This window comes from Aethalodelphis obliquidens, unplaced genomic scaffold (genome assembly GCF_003676395.1).
Source record: "Aethalodelphis obliquidens isolate GAN/ISIS:26980383/991018 unplaced genomic scaffold, ASM367639v1 scaffold15, whole genome shotgun sequence".
NCBI lineage: Eukaryota > Metazoa > Chordata > Mammalia > Artiodactyla > Delphinidae > Aethalodelphis > Aethalodelphis obliquidens.
Window position 1 is genome coordinate 3,350,597 of NW_020837959.1, and position 13,024 is coordinate 3,363,620.

At 45.6% G+C, this 13,024-nt stretch overlaps 1 protein-coding gene across 1 annotated transcript in view; it reads right to left on the bottom strand.

Moving 5' to 3' along the window:
- The window catches only part of MYO16 (myosin XVI), a 401,447-nt gene that overhangs the window by 91,292 nt on the left and 297,131 nt on the right, over window positions 1-13,024 (bottom strand). The window lies entirely within an intron of this gene.

Below are 13,024 nucleotides of genomic sequence, written 5' to 3' on the forward strand. Positions count from 1 at the left end.
GGGGGAGGAAGAGGGGGAAGGAGAGAGACAGGAGAAATGAGAAAAAAATCTAACTGCATCTGGTGTGTTTATGATCCTCACGTTGGGCTGCCCTGGGAACTCAAAGGTGATAATTAAATCACCTAAGTTTTCTGTTATTTTCTGTAAAATATCTCAGCTTTTCATCTAAAGTTTGTTGCAGCAAATTTGGCATTTTCTCAAATGAGTCCTTTATTTCCTGAGGACATCTAAGGAAGGCGGTGTGTCGCCTACACACCCGGTTCACCACCCCCATCCAGCCGAGCACTGAGAGGGCTGGACGCGTCCCACTGGCGGCCACGGCACATCTTTATCTCTGCAAGTGAGGTAGAGAAGCGAGGTTGGAGGGGGAAGCGTGGCAGGAACTGTGGGTCTGGGGTATAACATGAATCCTGAGAAAATACACCTGTGTGACTTTTTCAGTAGCAGACTTTCATTTCCCCTCTAAAATCCTTTTAGCATACTGTCACCGAAAACCTACCGTATTATTTGTCCTGGATTGAGAATTGTCATGATATTGCTCGCCGTGAGTCAGACAAAATAAATACGGCCGCATCAGCAACACCCTCCCTTCTCACACATAGATTTTCGCTCATGTATCAACTCAGGGTACAGGAGGGGGTAAAAATAGCAAGCAACAGAGACTGAACAGGAATTGTAGCGCTAGAGGCACGGCTCTGAAGAATCTTGCTCATCGTTTTGAGCACACTGAATGGTCTCAAATGATCTATAGATGATGGAAGTATTCAGTGATTTTTTTTTTTTTTTTGATAAGAGGCAAGAATATGATTTTCTACTCTGCAGCGTGCGGAAGGCCGGGAACCGGGAGGAGAGTGTACGGGGGCAGTGGAGGGACCACCCGAAGGTGATGGGCATCCCCAAAAGATGCCGGTACATGACATCGGAGCATCAGCGGGCAAACAGGGATTATGTGTTATAATGTTTAAGTGGTTCAAAGGTGATAACTGACATAACCGTGCAATGCATGTGAATAGGAGAGACTGGATTGGGGATCTAAACCAAGATGCAGGTCCAGCTTTGCAGCAAACTTGCTGTGAGGCCCTTGGCAAAGCGCTGAGCAGGTAATCTTCCCCTCTCAGTACCGCACGTGTGTGCGACCCAAGTTCTAGGTTCTGTTGTAATCATTAATTTAATTTGTATCTGTCCTCAAAGTGTGCGAGCTTCCCCAGGGCTCGGGGTCATCTCTGCACATCCCATGGTGTCTGCTCCATTGCCTATGCGTGTAGAAAGTATGCATACATGAAGAAATTGGGCTGGGAGAGTGGAGGATGGGGAATGACACTTCTCGAGCACCGAATGAATGCAGGGGACTTTTCATTAGTCGCTTCGCACACTCCTCCAAGACGCAGGGGGCACGGACGATAATCTCCTTTTGATGGTGAGAAGTTGACGGTCACAGAAATAAAGTCACTTGCCCAAGTTCACACAGATGATGTTGAATTGTGTCTCCCCAGAAGAAGCGTGACCTGACTTGGGAACAGGGTCTTCGAAGATGTAATGCAGTTAAGAGGAGGTCTGCAGGGTGGGCCTTAATCCCACAGGACTGGTGTCCTTATAAGAAGAGAAAATGTCACGTAAACACAGAGACACAGGGAGGATGCCACGTGATGATGGAGGTGGGGTGACGCAGCTGTAAGGACTGCGGGGCCACCACCTGAAGCCCAGAGAGGCAAGGAAGGAGTCCACCCAGAGTCTCAGGGGGTCAGGGCCCGGGCGATGCCCTGATTTTGGACTTGTGGCCTCCAGAACTGTGAGAAGTACATCTGCGTTGTTCACAGCACCCCGGTTTGTGGTGTTTTGTGAGGGAAGCCCTAGGGACCTGACACAGATGGTGGAAGGGTCTGGGATTGAACCTGGGGCAGCCTGACTCCACCAGTGGTGGCAATGTCTCCACCACCATCGCTCCGGCTGAGGCGGGAAGGAAGCAGCTCCGGCCCCAGAGAGTTCCAGAGTGAAAGAGACGAGCTTGAGCATGAAAGTCCCAAACGCACAGTAACCATCAGCATACGGGACATGCAGAGATAAGAGCTCTTGGTTCTCTGACCTTTGGGTGACTGAGCTTTTCTTTAGCAGTAAACTAAACTCATAATGACATACAGACTCATTCAAACACTCAGGAAAATCAGCGCGTTTCCATCACTTACCCAGAGTCACACAATGCAATGAAATCACTCAAATTATCTTCTCATTCTTTTATAATTGTCTCATTCTGGAACTTTGCTAATTATCACCAAGAAGTGAATTGACATAATTCAAGTATCTGAATACAGTATTAACAAGTCAGAACAAAAAACCTTAACACTTGGTGCCTTTTTTTCTCATTTTATATTGTTCTTTTGACACCTAAAATGGTATAATTCTGACATTTCAACCGAAAAGACAAAAACGTCATCTTAGACAGGGTGAGGTACTCTATTTTAGTGTAATTAAAAACATCTTGTCTTTTGGAATGTGAGTGTCATCTCTGGGTGGTGTCACGGGCCCATCACTGCACTGAAGCATGATCTCATAGAAACTTCAATTTCAGACCAAATGGAAATAACCAGCCCGAGCCTGGAGCTGCACATGGTCCTGAGAGTGCTGGTGTGACTGGAGAAGGCACTTCTTCGCTCTCGTTCCCCACACCCTCCTGGCCTCTGTTGCCCAAGAGGTGGTCACCTCCATCCACTGAAGATTCCCTATCCTCAGGCTGACACCTGCCCTGCATCCCAGATAAACCAGCCGACTCTGAGAAGTCAGTGTTACCTCTCCCGGCTGACTCGCTCTTGTCTCATCCTGGTTTGGCGTGAGGGGCGTGACTGGCACCTAGTTCCACGTCCAGAATCTGGGTCGTGTGGCTCATTCACTCGGGCTCATTCAATCAATCAACCAATATTGACTGAGCACAAAATAGATACTGGGAATGCAGCAGGAAACAAAACAGATCCTTATACCCCTTACATCCCATGATGGAGAGAGAGATAATAGAAATGTAAATGAGGACGGATGTCAGATATGACAAGAGAGATGGAGAAAAATAGAGCAGGGGAGGTTTCAGGGTGAGCAGATACCTGCTGGTGAGGAAGGAGGCATGGCTCTCTCTGGGGAACAGGGATCCAAATTGAGGGCATGGGGTCTGGAAGCCTGGGGTGGGATGGTACCAGCTTAGCAAATCAAGGAAGCAGGCATGGCTGGAGCAGAAAAGAGGGAGGAAGGATGGAGGAGATGGACCCACAGAGGTATCCACACAGGGTGAGGACGAAGACCCCACCGGTGATGCCACGGACTTTGGCTTTGACTCTGAGAGTCCCGGGGAGCAAGGCTTTGAGCAGACGAGTCACGTCACTTGACATTTAAAGAATCGTCACAGCTGTGAGGCTGAGAGCAGGCAGAGGGAACAAGTGGGGGGCTGGGGAGACCCTCTGTACGCTCTTGCCACAGCCCCGGATGGAAGCAACAGGAATGGTAGGAATTGGTTGAACTCTGCCCATATTTGAGGCAGATCCAATAGGATTTCCCAGTGCACTGATGTGGATGTGAAGGGAAGAGAGCATGACGTCATTTCTCGACCTAGGAGACTGAGGATGACGTTGACATTTACTGAGATGGAGCAGTCTGGGAAGAGTAGTTATTTCCCTGGGCCAATGCTGCATAAACCGAAGGAAACGGTCAGTGCAACTCAGGAGAACCAGAAACGGGGAGTGGAGGTGAAACTCCCAAAGGAGGTGTAGACCAATGTCACCAACACCCCCGAACCAGACCTAGTGCCTCCCTGGTTGTCAATTCCTCAGCCGGGGTCAGGCTCTTCTCTGTCACGACCTTCTGTCTGACCGAACAGGACAGTACTTACCATGTGGGAAACTGGTCCTCTTTCCATTACGGTTCTGAATACTCAGGGTTCTCTGTTACTCGGGGTAACACAGTTGAAACCTATAACTGTGTTAGACGCTCCATTTGCCTCACTTCTCTTGGGAACGTGTCTCTGACGACTTTCATCCTCCCCTTCCTGCCAGTCTACATCCTAAGTTGCCAGTATATAAGTGTGGGGTTTCCCAGCAAGTCCCATCATGGTTACTGAAAAATTCTATAACACACACACTCGTCATTAAGTGCTCTTTCTACATCAAGGATTCATGAAACCTCTCCTCAATGCACTCACAGAATCAAGAATATGATGACAATAGAAGAATAACAGACATGACCACACCTTACAAAATTATAAGTGAAGGAACCACATTACTGGTCCTTTTCATTTTGGGGTCTCTGTATTCTAAGATGGGTAGATTGAAGTTGAAGTAGCAGAGAAAAAGCTAACAATTAAGAAATGTAAAGTACAATAGAACCTAAGGAAAGTGATGAAATAAATATTCCTCTTTTCAAAAGTGGTTGTTCCTTCTAGTTTCAAGGAGAACCTTGACATTCTATCCCTCATGGTCCCAGAGACAAAAAAAAAAGGGGGCTTATGCAGTGACCGTAGATGTCTGGTTAAACATTGTAGTGACTCTTAGTTGACTATCATGAAATTGTAGAATCATTGCCTTAGAAAGATGCAAGGGATATATATTAAGCTAGTGCTTTTAAAAAAAAAACTTAGATGCAATTTCTCTGAAATTGTTTCTGTTTGCTGAATATGGACTTCATCTCTTCATTCTCAAAGAAAATTATGTCGTGACAGTTTCAATCCCGAAACCACTTAAACAAGAAAACCAAGAAATAAGAAATTGAAATAAGAAAACCAAGACCTGATGACATTTCTCTTATTAGGGACATATTTTAATTACTTATTTGATAACAACAAAAGAATGCTTGAGGATTCCCGTTAACCTCCTTCTACCTGAGACAGGCCTGGATAATCCACAGAAAGAGGAAGATGGAGCACAGAGGCAACTCTCCGTCGGAGGAAGCATGGAGAGGGACAGCAGGTGAAGGCAGGTGCAGGAGGGGGGAGGGGCAGGTGGGGCGGGGACTGTGTGATTTCAGAGCAGCCCGGGGAAGGCAGGGTGTGAGATGGGGTCCACAGCACTAACCCTCGTGGAGAGGTGCGAGCATGTCAGCACTGACAAGGGGCTGCTGGATTTGTGATGGAGGACTTGAGGCAACGTCCAGAAGAAACCAGAATCCTACGGATCCAAGACATTAGCAGATGGTGGAGAAGCCCGAGGACCGGGCTCTCGTGGTTCATGGCATAAATAAAGAAAAGGTCATCAGCTTCAGCATGAAATAGAATCAAGCAAAGTTTTGGGGGTGTTTTGCTTTTCAGCGGCAAGGAAGAATGTTCAGACAGCATGGGCAACACTTGGAGAAATCTAGGAGTCCTACATTCTATCCATGCTAATTTTTGTGTATTTCTGTTTTCCTCCAGGTTATCTCGCTCATCAAGGTTTAGTTCTGATAGGATGAGGACACAGTTTCTTCTCTAACCATTCCCTGGAAATTTTCCCACAGGGCCCTGGGTGGTTTGTCTGCCTGGCGTGTAGCACGAACGTAGCCGTCTGGCTATGGTTAAACGGGGATGCATTTTACCCCTTCCGCAAACTTGCCTGGATTGTCATTGTACTGTTCATATTCCTGCTCTCACGGTAAACACAGTGCAGGTGCAGAAGGGTGATTTTCTAGCTATTTGGGGCCAATTTCCAGCATTCAGGATGCTGAGTGGTGGGTTGAGCGTAACAGCCGCCTAGCAACGGGACTGACATACGTCATGAAGATGCTGAGAAGTACGAAGAAGCAGGAGTACAAGTGGGCTTGAGAGAGAAATAGAATCTATTTCAACGTGGAGGTTGGGGGGAGGACAGGAAGGAGAAATGAGACACGGAGAGAGAGGATTTGCACAAGTGCTTTTCAACTAAAGAGGATCCCTTTCCTTTCCTTTTAAAGAAAAGGATGCAAAAGCAAACGTCCAAAACCCTCCAGCTCACACAAAGATCCACTGTGCTAAGTGTTACCCATTCTTTGTCTTCTTCCGTGAGTCTTAAGGTTTAGAAATCCCAGCTAGGGCTGTCGGTGGGTCTGGGTGTTAGCCCCCGGAGCTGACGGTCCTGTGATGGGCGGGCTCTGCTCCACCCGCCACGCCCATCTCCTCCGCGGCAGAGCAAAGCCTGAGTTGCTCAGAGGACCACGTGGAGTCTTCATCACAGGCACCTGCCCGTCTTCCCGCAGCTTCCCACAGGTCCTCTGCATCGAGCCTATCAAGCCACTTCTGCCCCCCCAACATCTCTCTGCACCTGCTGTGCCCTCGTCAGCCTGACACAGTTTCCAATGGGTTCACCTACATCCCCTCCTCAGTAGGCACGCCCTTTCCCTGTATATTTACAGGAAGAACTGGAAGGGGACGTTCGCTGTCTTTTGCCATGGCCTTGGGGTCTCCTGGAGTGTTCAGAACTGGAATTTGGTCTTGAGTTTCCTTTTGCATCTGTTGGGACTACCATTAAGCCCCTCAGGATCTACATGTGACTCTATTAAGGGGAAAAGTCTTTCCATCGTTACTCTGACAATTCCAGACCTACTGCTCACGCCACTGTGCAAGACTCAGTTCTCTTCTCTTTCCAAATGATGGTAACTAGGCTGCTGTCATCTTTAGAAAATGGTTACACCATTCAAAGGCACTGTGGCTCTTCACATTCCCATTGGTTTCCTGGTTCAAGAGCCCCTAGGAGCAGAGTCCTTGGGAAGAGTTGCCGGCGGTGGGGGGTGGGGGAAAGGTGGGCGGTAGTGGCGGAAGAGCTGCCCCATTGATGTCACCCCAGAGCTGCACGCCCACGTGACAGTTCTGTCCGAGGCTGGGTGACTAGCTTGGCGAGGGTCATCCCTAACTTCTACATGCAATTCTCTGGAGTTCAGAATGGGTCAGGGGAGAAGCAAGGTGGGGAGAGAGAGATGGAAGGAAGGGAGAAACACCAGGGAAGAGTTATCCAGTGCCTAAAGATTCCAGGTATGATGATGGATCAGTCCGTATCATCACTGAATTCTCACAGCAACCGCAGAACGACATTTACAGAGATTACATGATAACTGCAAAAAGTTACAGCAAAGCTAGGTTCTTAGTCTAGGGTATAGAATTCTGAGTCTAATATGTCTCCTACTAAATGTGTGCGCGAGATGGGACAAACACAGATACTTGCCCCTTTTGTTTTTGAGCCTGAAAGGATGAAGGTAACCGTCATACAGATTAATGTATAAATGAGGACTATTAATAAAACAGGACATGTAAAGAGCAGGACCCCATGCTACTGCCCTGAATTCCAAGCCTCCTACGGCAAGATGATATTCCCCTTCTCTGTCTCCTTCTCCTCCTCCCTCATTATGCTGGGGGTGTGTGTGTGTGTGTTGCTTTTGTTACTGTTATTTTGATGCCATTATTATGCTATTATTTACTGTCATCACAGCCACATTTATTAGGCGTTTATCTGTTACGACTCTAAAACACAGCATCCAAAATTCAAACTCAGTGCCTGGCTTTTACATCACTGCTGGTGGAGATGCAGACGCAAGAGAAAGGAGATAATACAGAAGAGTGAGGGGGGGCTTCCCTGGTGGCGCAGTGGTTGGGAGTCCGCCTGCTGATGCAGGGGACACGGGTTCGTGCCCCGGTCCGGGAAGATCCCACATGCCGCGGAGCGGCTGGGCCCATGAGCCATGGCCGCTGAGCCTGCGCGTCCGGAGCCTGTGCTCCGCAACGGGAGAGGCCACAACAGTGAGAGACCCGCGTACCGCAAAAACAAAAACAAAAAGAGTGAGGGGAATCCTGCACCCTACTTCCTGGGCCAGCTGAGAGGCCCTGGAGAAGCCCTTTTAGCCTTCATCTGAAAACCCCCGGGATGATTTTGTGTGAGCTCTACCGAAGGTGTGCTGTTTCCCTCGGCTGTGACTGCTAACGTGCCAACCGGCTGCAGCCTGGGAGCTGCCGGCACGGTGAAGGCGGTGGGTGCCGAGGACCACACAACCAAAACGAATCCACTCACGCCATACGGTCCCTTCCTCGGAAGCATCTCAGTCCGGAGCCCGCGGCCAAGCAGACCGCCCGGGGATGCGGCCTTAATTGTGTGGCATTCATTCAGGCACTTCATGTAATTAAGCCGGAGGCTCTCATCCCAGACAATATGGGAGCTGAGTAATAAAAAAGAATGCGAAATTCTACCTTGGCTCCTGGGGTTAGCCAGTGCCACTCTGCAGATAAAAAACGGATTCAGAGCACCTGCCTAGAATTTACATGACAATGCTCTCAAGTTCTCTTACTTCAAGCCCGTCCCACCATTTCATTTTAATTGTACAACGGAAGAACGTTCGAATTATTCAGTAAACGTATGGAAGTGAAACACTCAATTAAAAGTGTCCTGGTGTGAAATATACACAGAGTTCCATTTCCTGAGCAGCCTTTGCAGCAGGTAACCTGTTTCTTGGCCAGGGTTGTACTTGCTTCTAATCGGGCCGGAGGATAGTTTTCCACACAGAAATCCCATCCCTGCATGTACGGCACTGCAAGGCCATCTACTGTGGGGACATTTCAAGGCTGGGCCCTCTCGGGGGACTGAATCTGCGATGGAGCTGAGCTAACGCTTGCAGGAGAAGGACCCAATGCTGCTGTTTTCAGATCCCATTACACATGCCCAAGAGGATGCTTAGCGCAGTCGGTGAGGACGTTGAAGCTGACGTGCTCCATCCTTCCCCCTCCACACTTTGCAGAATTTACTGGCTGAGCCATAGCCTGTATTCTTCAGGTACCAGAACAGCTTGTTTCCTTAAACTGAAAAGAACAGCTGTTCATTTGTTGTTTAAGCCTAAATGAGAGCCCTCTCTAAGCTTTGTGGTTTCAGTAACATTATCCTGTTCCTAAAGCAATTTGCTCCCTAACCAAATACCCACTGAGGTTAGTCTGACCTCCTATCTTTGAGTGGGAACAGGAAACCAAGGCAGGTTGATTTATTTGTTGGAAAAATTTGTTGTTCCAGTGTTTTCTCTCCTTACTAAACACAGAAGACACTTCTTCTCCAGGTAAATGGCTAAAAAATTTTATGAAGACTGGTGGCTAATGCCAGTTATTTTATGATTTCAATACATTTATGTCGATTTCAGATATTGAATTGAGTTACTTACAACCATAGGAACCTGCTATTCTGAATATCACTGTTATTAGAATTGGTTAGCAGATCATGAAGAAGAATGAAATTATGATGAGCTCTGAGGGAAGAGCCTGGCACTGAAACTAGATCTCCCGATTTGCACAGTGATGAAATTTTGTTTTGAATGTCTACTTCTGAAAATGTGTGACAAGAGCTGAATGAAGAGTTGAGGTTCAGTATCTGAACCCAATAATGTTTGTTAATTTTGGAAAGTATTCATTATTTTAAAAAATGCTTTATGGAGGTGTGTCCATATTTAAGCAGTCAAGTGGATGAGTTTGGAAATAACTGTACCTCTGTGAAACCATCACCACTATCAATGCCATAAACATAACTATCACCTCCAGAAGTTTCCTTCTGCCTTCTTTATTTTTAGTTATTTACTTGTTTATCTGTGATAAGAACACTTACATAAGATTTACCCTCTTAGCAAATTCTTAAGATAACAATACAGTACTGATAACTATAGACACAATGCTGTACAGTGGACCTCTAGGACTTACTCATCTTGCAGAACTGAAACTTTGTACTCTTTGATCCTCCCCTCCTTTTCTTCCCCTCCCCCCCACCCCCTGGAAACCACCCTTCCACTCCCTGTTGCTATGATTTTGACTGTTTTAGAGCCACATATAAGTGAGATCATACAGTATTTGTCTTTTTGTGTCTGGCTTATTTCACTTAGCATCATGTCCTCCAGGTTCATCCATGTTCGCACAAAAGGCAGAACTTCCTTCATTTTTAAGGCTGAATAATATATTCCATTGTATGTGAATACCACACAAAAAGCATTAATTTAAAATACCGTCATCCGATACTTCCATTTTTCCAAAGAGGAAATGCAGATGGGCAACAGGCACGTGAAAAGATGCTCAACATTGCTAATCAACAGGGAAATGCAAATCAGAACCACAACGAGGTATCACCTCACATCTGTCAGAATCGCTAGCAGCAAAAAGTCTACAAATAACAAACGTTGGTGAGGATGCAGAGGAAAGGGAACCCTTGTGCACTGTTGGTGGGAATGTAAATTGGTGCAGCCACTATGGAAAACAGTATGGAAGTTTCTCAGAAAACTAAAGACAGAACTACCATATGACCCAGCAGTTCCACTCCTGGGTATATATATCCAAAAACACAAAACCATTAATTTGAAAAGATACATGCACCCCAATGTTCAGACAAGCACTATTTACAATTGCAAAGACATGGAAACAATCCTAGTGTCCACGGATAGATGCATGGAGAAAGAAGATGTGGTACATACACACCATGGAATATTACTAAGTCGCAAGAAAGAATGAAATTTTGCCATTTGCAGTAACATGGATGGATTTGGAAAGCATTGCGCTGAGGAAAATGTTAGACGGAGGAAGACAAGTACCATATGATATCACTTACATGTGGAATCTAAAACATGCAACAAACTACTGAATATAACAAAAAGGAAGCAAATTCACAGATATAGAGAACAAACCCTTACCAGTGGGGGGAAGGGGCAATGCAGGCATGGGGAAAGGGGAGGTATAAACTATTGGGTAGAAGATAGGCTCAAGGATGTATTGTACAGCACAGGGAATATTGCCAATATTTTGTAATAACTGCAAATGGAAAGTAAACTTTAAAAATGATGTGAAAATTAAAAAAAGAAAAAGGGAAACTGGAAAAAAAGACAAAATTGACATTTGTATTGTGGTGAGTCATGGAAAATTAGCAGCAGTAAATTCTAATGTCAGTTAACTGAGTTGTCATCCAGCCAAGAAATGCAAGGAATGAACATTTTTAAGAACACAGGATCAAAAGGAAAAATTTAACATCTATTTTTTTTTCTCTTTTAATGAGACACTTTAAATACAGGTAATGTTACTCTTGAATGATATAACAAATAGTGAAGGGTAACTAACATTTTTGAATTAGAACCCAGTACACCCATATTTTGAGGGAAAATAAAATGTGCACATAATTGTCATATTAAATATTGATTACTTATTATTACTATTTGAAAATATTGGCTGGAGAAGTCCAAATGATGTAAGATGCGTGCTATTTGAGATATCTTGGAAATTTAAGTATATCACTCACCATTAGGTGCTGATGCCTCTAATGAAAGTTTTAATTCAGAGAAGGCATGATTAAAGTTAGGATTGACTAGAACCCTAGAGGAATTAATAATATGCAAAATGCTCTGTCTCTTCATGTCCAGTAACACATGTACACCTTTGGCATTGCACACACTTAAAAGCTCTGGTTCTAATCATCTCTAGCTTTTCTATCACTTCTCTTGATAATTACCATTAAGATTAACGTGTGTACGACACTTTGCTGGATACTGGGAAAAATGATGAACAAGATATGGTCTTGCCTTTGCATGTCCTCTCAAAAGAATTCTGGGCATTGTCCAGTGGGCCCTTGGGGACTACCGAATTCTATAGAGGTATAATCTTTGATTGCTTTAAACTCAGCTGTTTTGCAGCTCTGCTGTGATAGAACTTAAACTACAGAAACTGATGACATGCAGATCGTTTCTGTCCAAAGCAACACAAAGGACGTTCGTCATGGCGGGGTAAATAAATTTTGCCCCTAGAGAATATAATCTCTGCAAATAAATTCTTCACTTGTAAATCAGATCTGCTTGTAGCACCTTATTAGTCTCCTCTTTACCTAAGGAACTGAATGAAATCTTTGAGAGGTGTTCATAACACATTTGTATGACAGTCATGATTTTCCCCTTTTGAAAGTTGTGTTTTACCACAGTGTGATGTGGTAACTGAGAATTAGCAAGGGGTGGGTTAGCACTGGAACAATAATCAAATCCAATTCTCTTCTTCATCCCAATATACTCTCCAACCTCAGCAATCCACTTTCCATTTTTGTGCCCATCATTTTATCGAAACCTCATATGTCAAGATAGCTAACAAATTCTCTACTGTCAAATCCAATGGCTGCATTTCAGGGCTTTTTTCTCCTGCGACCCTTTCTGTTTTCATACAACTTGGCCTTTCTGTGGCATATGAAACCATTGGCTCCTTCCTCCTTGAAATGGTCTCCTTGCCATTCTTCGAGGCTGCCCCTAAGCTGTCCCACAACTTCTCAGCCTCCTTTATACACTTCATCCCCTCCATCCTTCTCATCAATACATGTGCTTTTCAGCACGTGCTTCTTGCCCCTCCTGGAATTTCTCCCTGAGCCGTCTCAAAACTCGCAAGGCTGTAAGGATCCCTTATAAACTGATGTTAAAATTGTGTGTATGTGGGACACAGTAACCACTTTCCTGAACTTCACACCAATGCGCCCCCTTGCCTCCTGGACAGCCAGTGTGGATCTCCCACGCGCACCCCAAGTTCCACACTCCCTCCTAATACTCCTATGTGGGATCTACCGTCTTTCCACCTCCTCACCTGGAAACCTGGACGTCTCTAAAGACAGGTCCGTCAACGTGTATTGATCATTTCACATCCTAAACATCCCTAGTTTCTGTCCTCTTCCTCTCAATTAAGTTCCCGCCGTAAAGCCTCAGCTACTGATGTCTCAATTCCTGGAATCGATAGTCTCCTAACTGCGCCTGCTTTGCCCATCTTTCCAAATCCTCCCACCGTTTTTCTCAGCATTTTTCGGGGACTCCCCACCTTCAGTATGCGGTCCTAGTTTTTTTTACAGGCTTTGTGTTTCCCTAGTTAAACATCTCCCGGCCGTCAGGATCACGCACTCCTGCCACGTTGAATTTTACTGAACTCACAATTCATCCTTATTGTTGTGCTTCTGCACCTGCTTGTGTGGACAACTGTTCATTGATTTCTTTTCTGGTTAATCCTAGGTGCTCTTCAAGCCTGGGGTCAATGACATCTACTCCAGGAGACTTTGTGAACCCTCTCCCTGGAAACCTACCTGCC